This window comes from Neofelis nebulosa, chromosome 4, assembly GCF_028018385.1.
Source record: "Neofelis nebulosa isolate mNeoNeb1 chromosome 4, mNeoNeb1.pri, whole genome shotgun sequence".
Lineage (NCBI taxonomy): Eukaryota > Metazoa > Chordata > Mammalia > Carnivora > Felidae > Neofelis > Neofelis nebulosa.
Genome location: NC_080785.1, coordinates 162,813,497 through 162,825,706, shown reverse-complemented (window position 1 = coordinate 162,825,706; position 12,210 = coordinate 162,813,497). Strand labels below are relative to the sequence as shown.

At 41.7% G+C, this 12,210-nt stretch overlaps 1 long non-coding RNA gene across 1 annotated transcript in view; it reads right to left on the bottom strand.

Moving 5' to 3' along the window:
• Positions 1-11,203, bottom strand: part of LOC131511085 (uncharacterized) — a 44,576-nt gene extending 33,373 nt beyond the window's left edge. Inside the window, exon 1 of the long non-coding RNA XR_009261336.1 lies at positions 10,967-11,203. This is a non-coding gene — a long non-coding RNA (uncharacterized LOC131511085). The remainder of the gene's footprint in view (positions 1-10,966) is intronic.
• Positions 11,204-12,210: the final 1,007 nt, after the last annotated feature.

The window sequence follows — 12,210 nt, the reverse complement described above, 5'->3', positions numbered from 1 at the left end:
GTGCACCTGAAAATAATATAGCACTACAGTAACTGAAATTAAAAACTTTTTAAAAATCACAAAAAAGTCACACACCTAAAGTGTGACTTTGGCTGAGGTCATGACCTCACCGTTCATGAGTTCAAGCCCCACATCAGGCTCTCTGCTATCAGCACAGAGCCCGCTTCAGATCCTCTCCCTCTCTCTCTCTGCCCCTCGCCCACTCATGCTCTCTCTCAAAAATAAACATTAAAGGGGCGCCTGGGTGGCTCAGTCGGTTAAGCGTCCGACTTCAGCTCAGGTCATGATCTCACGGTCCGTGGGTTCGAGCCCTGCGTTGGGCTCTGTGCTGACAGCTCAGAGCCTGGAGCCCGTTTCAGATTCTGTGTCTCCCTCTCTCTCTGCCCCTCCCCTGTTCATGCTCTGTCTCTCTCTGTCTCAAAAATAAATAAACGTTAAAAAAATAATAAAAAAATAAATAAACATTAAAAAAATAAGAAAATCAATTTAAAAATCACAAAAACCCATATGATCATTTTAATAGATGCAAAAAAAGCACTTAATAAAACCCAACACTGATTCATGATAATAACTGTCAGCAAAGTGGGTATACAGGGAATGTACCTCAACATAATAAAGGCAATTTATGACAAGCCCATAAATACCATCATACTCTGGGGAAAAGCTGAAAGTTTTTCCTGTAAGATCAGGAAAAAAGCAGCAACTCCCACTCTCATCACTTTTATTCAACATAGTATTGGAAGTCCTAGCCAGAGCAAGAAAAAATAATGCATCAAAATTGGAACAGAAGAAGTAAAAAATGTCACTATTTGCAGATGACATTATAGGATGTATAGAAAACCCTACAGACTCCACCAAAAAACTATTAGAACTAATAAATGAATTAAGTAAAGTTGCAGGATGCAAAATCCATATACAAAAATCTATTGTGTTCTATATACTAATAATGAATTGTTAGAGAAATTAAGAAAACAGTCACATGCACAATTGCATCAAAAAGAATAAATTACCTAGGGGCGCCTGGCTGGCTCAGTCAGTAGAGCATGCAACTCTTGATCTTGGCGTTGTGAGTTTGAGCCCCACACTGGGTGTAGAGATTACTTAAAAATAAAATATTTTTTTAAATTTTTTTTAATGTTTTTAAATTTATTTTTGAGACAGAGAGAGACAGAGCATGAACAGGGGAGGGGCAGAGAGAGAGGGAGACACAGAATCTGAAACAGGCTCCAGGCTCCGAGCTGTCAGCACAGAGCCTGATGTGGGGCTCGAACTCACGGACTGCGAGATCATGACCTGAGCCAAAGTCGGATGCTCAACCGACTGAGCCACCTAGGTGCCCCAAAAATAAAATGTTTTTTGAAAAAGAATAAAATACCTAGGAATAAATTTAATGAGGGAGGTGAAAGACCTGTATGGTGAAAACTATAAGACAGTGATGAAAGGCAATGAAGACAAAGAAATGGAAAGATATTACATGCTCACGGATTGGAAAATATCCATACTATCCAAAGCAATCTACAGATTCAATGCAATCCCTATCAAAATTCCAATGGCGTTTCTCACAGAAATAGAATAAACATTCCTAAAATTTGAATGGAACCACAGAAGACCTTGAATAACCAAAGCAGTCATGAGGCAAAAGAACAAAGCTGGAGGTATCACACTTTCTGATTTCAAACTGTTATCAAAATTATACAGAGCTAGAGTAATCAAAAAAAAGAAAAAGAAAAGAAAAGAAAAAGTATGGTAGGGGCGCCTGGGTGGCTCAGTTGGTTGAATGACCGACTTCAGCTCAGGTCATGATCTCACAGTCTGTGAGTTCAAGCCCCACATCGGGTTCTGTGCTGACAGCTCAGAGCCTGGAGCCTGTTTCAGATTCTGTGTCTTCCTCTCTCTCTGCCCCTCCCCCACTCATGCTCTGTCTCTGTCTCAGAAATAAATAAACCTTAAAACAAAAATAAAAACAAAAACAAACGTATGGTATAGACACATGCATCAGTGGCACATAATAGAGAGCCCAGAAATAAACTCATGTATTTTTGGTGAATTAATTTATGACAATGGAATTAAGAACATACAACAGGGAAAGAACAGTCTCTTCTATAGATGGTGTTGGGAAAACCGGACAGGCATGGGTGAAGAAGTGAAAACGGAGAGAAAAAAAAAAAAAAGAAGTGAAAACGGACCACTATCTTACACCATATACAAAAATTAACTCAAAATGGATTAAAGTCTTGGGGCGCCTGGATGGCTCAGTCGGTTAAGCATCCGACTTTGGCTCAGGTCATGATCTCACGGTTCATGGTTCAAGCCTTGTGTCAAGCTGTGTGCTGACAGCCTGGAGCCTGCTTCTGATTCTGGGTCTCCTTTTCTCTCTCTCTCTCTCTCTCTCTCTCTCTCTCTCTCTCTCTCTCCCTCCCTCCCTCCCTCCCTCCCTCTCTCCCTCTCTGCCCCTCCCCCACTCATGCTCTGTCTCTCAAGAATGAATAAAAAAATTCATGTTAAAAATGTTTTTAAAAATGTTAAAACAAATTTTTTTAATGGATTAAAGACTTGAGTTTAGGGGCACCTGGGCGGCTCAGTTGGTTAAGCATCCAACTTCAGCTCAGGTCATGATCTTGCAGTTCATGGGTTCAAAGCCCATGTCGGGCTCTATGCTGACAGCTTGGAGCCTGGAGCCTGCTTCTAATGCTGTGTCTCCCCCTCTCTCTGCCCCTCCCCTACTCATGCTGTCTCTCTCTCTCTCTCTCAAATATAATCACTAAAAAAAAAAAAAAAAAAAAAAAAAAAAAAGGTTAAGGGGCACCTGGGTGGCTCAATTGGTTAAGCATCTGACTTTGGCTCAGGTCATGATCTCACAGTTCATAAGTTCAAGTCCCGCCTCGGGCTTGGAGCTTGGAACCTGCTTCGGATTCTGTGTCTCCCTCTCTCTCTGTCCCTCCCCTGCTTGTTCTCTCTCTCAAAAAATGAATAAACATTTAAAAATTTAAAAAATATATCAAGAGAGAGAGAAAAATCAAAACCAGGAAAAATTAGTTCTAGTTTTGGAAAAGATGAAATAAATACAATTTGGCTCATCTGTCCCACTGAGTGAAGGAAGGTATAAAAAGCTTGGACACAATGCCTGGAACAGCTATTTGAGGAATCCAAAAATAAATAAATAATTGCAGGTAGACTGATGAAAAACCTCAGATTTCAAAGTACCACCAAACAGGCAGCAAATTTACCGGTTTTTCCCCCTCTGGTATAACCTGGCCTGGACTCAATGCAGTTGAAAATCCAAAAGTAGGTATCAGCAACAACAGACCTTGTTCCCAAAGATGCCCTCAGATCTTGGCACGAGCAGTAGGTAGTCAGGCTCTCAGTCTTAAGTGAGAGAGAGAAATACCAGTTTTTTTGTTTTCTGCATTTTTTCATACCCCGGCCTTCAAGAGATCTTGTGGCAGCAGTGAGACACACCAAAGACCTTGAGAACTGGACCAAGACCTTGAGAACTGGACCATAAGCTAGATGACCCTCTAGGTAGAACGGCTTCTAGGTAGAGACATAAAGAAAGCTGCATAGGGGGCGCCTGGGTGGCGCAGTCGGTTAAGCGTCCGACTTCAGCCAGGTCACGATCTCGCGGTCCGTGAGTTTGAGCCCCGCGTCAGGCTCTGGGCTGATGGCTCGGAGCCTGGAGCCTGTTTCCGATTCTGTGTCTCCCTCTCTCTCTGCCCCTCCCCCGTTCATGCTCTGTCTCTCTCTGTCCCAAAAATAAATTAAAAAAACGTTGAGAAAAAAAAAAAAAAAAAAAAAAAAAAAAGCTGCATAGGTTGTGAAAATTCACATTGAAACCACAACCCGCAGAATGCAGACTGAAACTCTTGAGCTGATTCTACCTGGTCAATTGCCCGGTAAAAGAAAGAGACCGCATTCTCCATAGGATTTAAAGGCCCAGAGTATTAAAAATGTCCAGAATATAATCCCAAACCAATCAATTATATGAGCAACAGAGCTTGGGCTTGTGTATGACAAGAGTGTAGCATAAGTACGTGACAGTAAGGGTTTTTTTAATTGTAATGTAAGTGCTTGAATTTGTGAATCACTCTGGGCTTGCTCCTTGGTCTGTGCTTTGCCCTGCAAGAAAAGGGGGATAAAAGGGGCACCCGAGTGGCTCAGTGGGTTAAGCATCTGACTTCAGCTCAGGTCACAACCTCATGGTTCATGAGACTTTAACAAGGTCTTTCCAATTTTGGACACTTAATCAACAGGACCACCCAGGTGCCCCTCAAAAATTCTTCTACACCCAGAAGAGAAATGGGGGTTTCAGGGCAAAAATTGCCTCCCAAATTGGAGAATTACAAGCAACTGAATCACAGCATTCTAGATAGAAACCAATGACCACAAACCTCTGTGGCAACAAGTACCAAAATAGAGAACACTGAACTGTAACAGACAAATTGATGGAGGCCAGCAAGGGCAAATCTGACAGGTAAAAATTCCAGTTATTGACAGCACATCCCTCCCCCCCCATTTGTGGATTTTACCTGTAGGAGCTCAAGCAGCTTCTCACCACAGATGTTGGAGAAAAATTCCCTCAAACTTCTGGAAGGGTGAAGGTAAAAGGAATCATGTTAAACGCCAGAGCATCCTAACCTTCTTAACGAGGTCGGCCCTCACAAGAAACTATTTAACCGGAGTCTGACCTGCTGGGGATTTATGGGAGCCTAACTCACCTGCAGGAAGGGATAGACACAACTCCACCCCCGGATAACCTCCACGTGGGAGATGGAAAACACCTCCAGCCAACTCCAGCAATCCCATCACACCAAAGAGGGAGAAAAACAGGACCACGTGTGAAATTCACAATTCAGAGGCAAAACATCACCAGAGAATGAGATCTACTCATAGGTCTATACAGTGCTTCCCTTTCCACCAAACCTTACTACTATCAGCTAAAGTCTTACTTATGGCAGTTTTGTTTACCTGGTTGTTTATAATCAACTATGAAAAAAATGTAAAACACACTAAAAGGGGAAAAATGCATTTTGAAGAGATGGTACAAACATCAGAACTAGACTCAGAGATGGCAGGCATGTTGGAATGGTCAACCCGGGAATTTAAAACGACTGTCACTAAGATGCTATGGTCTCTAATGGATAAACTAGACAGAATGTGGAAACAGATAGTTTCAATATTTACAAAATCCACAAATACTACATTATAAGAAAATATTCTGAATTTTGAGTCTAACTTTGAAATAGGAAACTTCCTGTAAAAACACAACTCGCGCACCCTGACTTAAGATGAAATTGGAAACCACAGCAGTCCTCAAAAACATAACACCATCTGATGCTTGCTTCAAAATCATTCCAAGAAAAGAAAACAAACCGCAATAACTGGCGACAGCTACTCCAGATGCAGATAATGTAGCCAGTGAATTTTCTCCTATATAAAAAAAAACCATTCTGCTCATATGGAAATACTTTTGAAGTTTATAAAAAGGGGGAAGGCACCTGGCTAGCTGTCAGAAGATCATGTGACACTTGATCTCTGGTGGTGAGTTTGAGCTCCATGTTGGGCATAGAGATTACTTAAATTAATACAAATTTTAAAAAGGGGTGGGGCACCTGGGTGGCTCAGTCGCTTTAGCGGCTGACTTTGGCTCAGGTCATGATCTCGCAGTCTGTGAGTTCGAGCCGCTCATCAGGCTCTAGTGCTGACAGCTTGGAGCCTGGAGCCTGTTTCAGATTCTGTGTCTCCTTCTCTCTTAGCCTCCCCCATTCATGCTCTGTCTCTCTCTGTCTCAAAAATAAATAAACATTAAAAAAAATTTTTTTAAGGGTAGGGGAATACTCCTATGTTCACGTAAAAAACAGATGGAGTAAGAAAAGGATATTACATGCTAATGTTAATCAAACATACAAAAATCTCTAAAATACCAGTACATAGAGTACATTCCAAAAATTTAAAAATATGGGACACCTGGGTGGCTCAGTCATTAAACATTCAACTTTGGCTCAGGTCATGATCTCACAGTTCGTGGGTTCAAGCCCCGTGTCAGCCTCTGTGCTGACACCTCCCCTCCAAGCTTGGAGCCTGGACCCTGCCTCAGATTCTATGTCTCCCTCTCTCTCTGCCCCTCCCCCACTCTCTCATACTCTCTCGCTCTCAAAAATAAACATTAAAAAAAATTTTAAAGAAAATTTAAAAATATAATTCTTTAGGGGTGCCTGGGTGGCTCAGTTGGTTGAGCGACCAGTTCTTGGTTTCACCTCAGGTCATGACCTCACAGTTCATGAGTTCAAGCCCTAAACTGGGGTCTGAGCTGGTGGCTCAGAACCTGGTTGGGATTCTCTCTCTCCCTCCCTCTCTCTGCCCTTCCCCCGTTCATGCATATGTATGTGTGTGTGTGTGTGTGTGTGTGTGCACTTTCTCTCTCAAAATAAATAAACTTAAAATATTTTAATTCTTTCTTTTTTTTTAATTTTTTTTAACGTTTATTTATTTTTGAGACAGAGAGAGAGAGAGAGAGACAGAGCATGAACGGGGGAGGGGCAGAGAGAGAGGGAGACACAGAATCGGAAGCAGGCTCCAGGCTGTGGGCCATCAGCCCAGAGCCTGACGTGGGGCTCGAATTCACGGACCATGAGATCGTGACCTGAGCTGAAGTCGGACGCTTAACCAACTGAGCCACCCAGGCGCCCCTAAAATATTGTAATTCTTTATGTCCAAGTTGTGTTTCCCTAGAATTACAAGGTTGCTCTAACATTGGAAATTCAACCAATTCACCACATTTGTTTTTAAAGAGTCCTTTTATGCATTTATTCATTCAAATACTGGGTATCTATCATAGGGAGATACAGTTCTAAGGACTTGAATTAGATCAGGGAACAAATTTCATCATTTCAGAGGAATCAGAGGAATGCACATAATTAACTCAGTGATCATTCATGAGAAAGCCTCCCTAAACTATGAAAGATAAAATTTATAACAACATTAAAGCAAATGGTAAAGATGGAATATATATCCCATTGATATTAACAAGAGGTATGCCGATTTAATGACTTCCAGTCATGGGGCGCCTGGGTGGCGCAGTCGGTTAAGCGTCCGACTTCAGCCAGGTCACGATCTCGCAGTCCGTGAGTTCGAGCCCCGCGTCAGGCTCTGGGCTGATGGCTCGAAGCCTGGAGCCTGTTTCCGATTCTGTGTCTCCCTCTCTCTCTGCCCCTCCCCCGTTCATGCTCTGTCTCTCTCTGTCCCAAAAATAAATAAAAAACGTTGAAAAAAAAAAATTAAAAAAAAAAAAATAATGACTTCCAGTCATTAAAAAGTCTCCATTTTTCTGGAGATTTTATTTAGTCAGTAAAACAAGAAAAAATACAAATGATCTAAGGATTGAAGTGGAAAATTAAAACTGTCGTTATTTAAAATGATGCAATTGCCTATGTGGGAAACCCAAAAGAATACATAAAAATAAGAATTTTAAAGAAAATTTAGCAAGGCTGCTAGATATATTTCAATATATAAAGACCACCTGCATTTTGTATACTGACAATCAGAAAATCTAAATTAAAATGTATGAAATACATGTGTGATAAAATTATACTAAGAAAAATTTTTAAATGCTTAACACTAGATCTAAAACCATGCACAGCTTTTGTGGGGAGAAAATTACAAAATATTGAACCCCTTTGAAGAAAACTTAAATGGGGAGAATCATCTTGGTCTTGGATTGGAAAGCCCAATACAAAAAATACTGCAATTCTTGGGCACCTGGGTAGCTCAGTTGAGCACCTAACTCTTGAGTTTGGCTTAGGTCATGATCCCAGGGTTGTGGGATCAAGCCCCAAGTCAGGCTCTGCATTGTGCATGGAGCCTGCTTAAGATTCTCTCTCTCCCTCTGCCCCTCTCCCCTCCTTGCATTCTTTCTCCCTCTCTCTAAAATAATTTTTTTAATTAATTAAAAAAATACTACAATTCTAAAAATGATTTAGATTCAGCAAATGTCTAATCAAAAGTGACCAAGTAGGGGCGCCTGGGGGGGTCAGTCGGTTAAGCACCCAACTTCGGCTCAGGTCATGATCTCACAGTTCCTGGGTTCGAGCCCCACGTCTGGCTCTGTGCTGACAGCTCACAGCCTGGAGCCTGCTTTGGGTGCTGTGTCTCCCCCTCTCTCTGCCCCTCCCCTACTCACGGTCTCTCAAAAATAAATGTTAAAAAACATTTAAAAAAAGTGACCAAGTATTCTTGGAGAACCAAAAAACAACCAAACAAAACCCCAAAACCTGATACACAAATATAAATGATCTCCCACAACTTCCTGATAATACAAAGGAACTGCACAATGCAAGGACTAGATCATTCTATCTTCCAATTAAACTGGCTATCTGTGAGCCATCAGGGACACAAAAGTTTTAACCAATGTCCTTTCGAAGAGCCTTGAATTGTGTATTTTCTTTAATGTTTACTTATTTAGTTTTGGGAGTGAGAGAGAGCGCAAGCTGGGGAGGGGCAGAGAGAGAGGGAGACAGAGGATGTGAAGCAGGCTCTGTGTGACAGCCTGATGTGGGGCTCAAACCCATGAACTGTGAGATCATGCCTTGAGCTAGAGTCAGACTCTTAGCTGACTGAGCCGCCCAGGTGCCCCATCAAACTGTGTATTTTGAGAAATGAAATGTGTGCCTTGGTTACTATTAGTAATGTCAATAATGTCAAAGGAAATGCGGAGTGACCTGACAAGACTGTGTATTGTGGCCTCCAATACATGCAGAGATATGTAATTTAGGTATCTGTGAGGCAAGAGATTCCCAGAGTTCTTGGCCCTGAAGAGGTCAATTTTTAGGCAATGGCTCAACAGTTCAATAAACATGAAGCTAGGGCCATTTATTCACCAGGATATCCAGAGCCAAGATGACTGCCTGGGACTTGGCCGGGTGCAATGTTTCTCAGGATCCTTAAGTTTATTTATTTATTTTGAGAGAAAGAGAAGAGAGCAGGGGAGGGGCAGAGAGAGAGGGAGAGAGAATCCCGACCAGGCTCTACACTGTCAGCACAGAGCCCAAGGTGGGGCTTGAACTCACAAACTGTGAGATCATGACCTGAGCTGAAACCAAGAGTTGGATGCTTAACAGACTGAACATTCCAGGAGCCCCGTGGAGTCCTATTTTTTATTAGCAACATCCTGGTTAAGAGATAGAAATCAGTAACATTCTACTGTGCCCCATCACATATGATGGTTAGCAGTGGAATTCATATAGTCCATGAACTCTCATTACTGTTTACTACCCAGGTAGCCAAGGGATAGATGGATGGATGGGTGGATGGATTTACCTACTTATGCACTTATTTTCAGTTTTAAGAAAAGGCAAAACTGGGTTATTTAATTTTGAAGCAGTGGAGATAAACACCTCTTTAGTAATGGGGTTTATATGAGTTTTAATCCTTGGTGGTCTTGTTGTAACTTACGTTGGGCCATATTATTTTAACAAAGAATTCACAGGGTCCTATCTCATCAACAAAACTTGTAAGTGCCAGGGGCGCCTGGGTGGCGCAGTCGGTTAAGCGTCCGACTTCAGCCAGGTCACGATCTCGCGGTCCGTGAGTTCGAGCCCCGCGTCAGGCTCTGGGCTGACGGCTCGGAGCCTGGAGCCTGTTTCCGAGTCTGTGTCTCCCTCTCTCTCTGCCCCTCCCCTGTTCATGCTCTGTCTCTCTCTGTCCCAAAAATAAATAAATAAATTTAAAAAAAAAAAAAAAAAAAAAAAAAAAAACTTGTAAGTGCCAAAGAGTTACCTTAATTTACATTTATTATTTATTGTTGTCATAGATATATCCAAGATGATACATTTTAGGGCAATAGGTAGGTATTAGGGAAATTCAGGCAAGACTACAGTTCAAGTGAGGCATACCTATTAATCCTCTATTTTTAATTACTTTTTAAAGATTATAATGGATACAATGTTTACATTTGGTGTGATCCCCAGGTATAACTATGTTTGAGCCACAGTACTGATTAAGTCTATGAAGCTTTTTCAATTAGTGCATTTTAGCAAATGTTAATTTAGAAATTACGTTGAAGAGGCACAAAAGCCAATCAATATCCCTTTTATCTTTTTCTTACATATTTTTTGAGTATATAAATTCTATCACATAGTGATCATACATTTGATTATTACATATATAACCAAGTTATATAAATTCTTAGTATATGAAATTTTTTTTTTAACATTTATTATTGAGAGACAGAGAGACACAGAGCGTAAGCAGGGGAGGAGCAGAGAGAGGAGGAGACACAGAATCCGAAACAGGCTCCAGGCTCTGAGCTGTCAGCACAGAGTCCGACGCGGGGCTCGAACCCACAAACTGTAAGATCATGGCCTGAGCCTAAGTCAGTCACCCAACCAACTGAGCCACCCAGGCGCCCCAGTATATGAAATTTTAATATACACATTTTGGAATTCTAATTGGACCTAATAATGGGACTTTGTTTTAATGATTATAGAATTTATTTCGATTCTATATTACAATATTATGTATAAACATTTTTTATTTATTTACCTTTTATTTTCTCCCCCGAACCTAGGGATTTGTTGTTTTTAAAATCAATAAGTAATCTAAGAGCACTATGGTTTCTATACCTGGAACCTGCTCTGTACATAAAATTTAAAGATCTCTTTTTGGGGGGCAGAGAGTGCTTCCCCAAAAAGCTGCAATCTTTACTTTTTTTTTTCCATTTAGTCTCCTGACAATGATTGTTTCCCTTAAAAAAAAAAAAAAAGAAAAAATGGGGCACCTGTGTGGCTCAGTCAGTTAAGCGTCTGTCTGACTCTTGATTTCAGCTCAAGTAATGATCTCACAGTTCATAGGATTGAGCCCTGCTTTGGATTATCTCTCTCCCTCTCCCTTTGCCCCTCCCTCTCTCTCTCTCCCTCAAAATAAATAAATAAACATTAAAAAAAGAACTTAAAAACCACAAAAAGGTATTTACCTGATAAGCTCCTGTGGTGGTCCTGAGTGGCCCCGTTGTGACCATCAGCCTCTCTTTCTAGGCTATCCCTATCAACTTCAGAGGGCCTGAGATCTAAATCCAAGAGAAAAATAATGGCAGAATCCAGATTTTGTGATAATTTGGTTTGCGGGAGAATGCTTTTTAGCATTCTGGTCAGCAGCAGCACTCGGGAGTGCCCACATACACTGACCAGGAGATTGACATCCTCATATGAGCTGAGAAACCTCCTCAAAGGTCTTAGGGAAGCAAAAACAAAATGCCCCCCCCCCCTTTTTCATTACACATTGCGCCACCAGTCTCCATGGATGGGATCTTTTCTTTTTCCCAGTAAGAAAAAGTTGTGATAGAAGCAAAGAAAACATCATCAAAGGGATTTGCCTTTAAAGCAGCATATACATTTTTGAAAGCCAGGGTTATCCATAGGGTGGGCCCCCTCCACCTAACTACTGATGAATGAGATGGGCCTGGCCAAATTTCAAGTCAAAAAAATTTTTTTTAATATTTATTTTTGAGAGCGAGACAGAGCATGAGCAGAGGAGGGGAAGAGACAGAGAGGAAGACACACACTGAAACAGGCTCCAGGCTCCAAGCTGTCTGCACAGAGCCCGACGCAGGTCTTAAACTCGGGAACGGTGAGATCATGACCTGAGCCAAAGTCAGACACTTAACCAACTGAGCCACCCAAGCACCCCAGCAAGTCAAGTGGATGAGTGTTTCCCAAGGGTCACAATTCCCAAGGACAGTCAACAGCTTTTAATGGCCTGTCAGTGGAACACATATTCACATCAGACCTACTTGTCCATCAAAGTAGATTTCTCACAAAGGGCCACCACCTGGGGTTCAATGCCTGGCTCCTAAGGCCTCCTTGGTGGTGCTCTAATGGCATTGATTTCAGGCTAGTGGACCAGTCTCAGCACTGTCACCGTAGCCTGAGGATAACCACTCTGTGCTTCCCACTCTCCAGGAGGCCTTCACTGTGCCTCTTTTAATATATGCCAATTGTCCCTAGATGCTTCTGTGATTTCCCATCCAGTAGGACATCTTTGTCATTAATAAAATGTTGACTGGGGGCCTCTCATACACCCAATCATAGTAACTATACAAAGCAAGAATCTGGGATCAATCTCTTACCACCATTTAGGTTGGAAAACCATGAAAGGACGTGCAGATACAGCACAAGGCAGTAAAGGCCAAAGTGCAAGTTCACCAGTAGCCAGTACTAC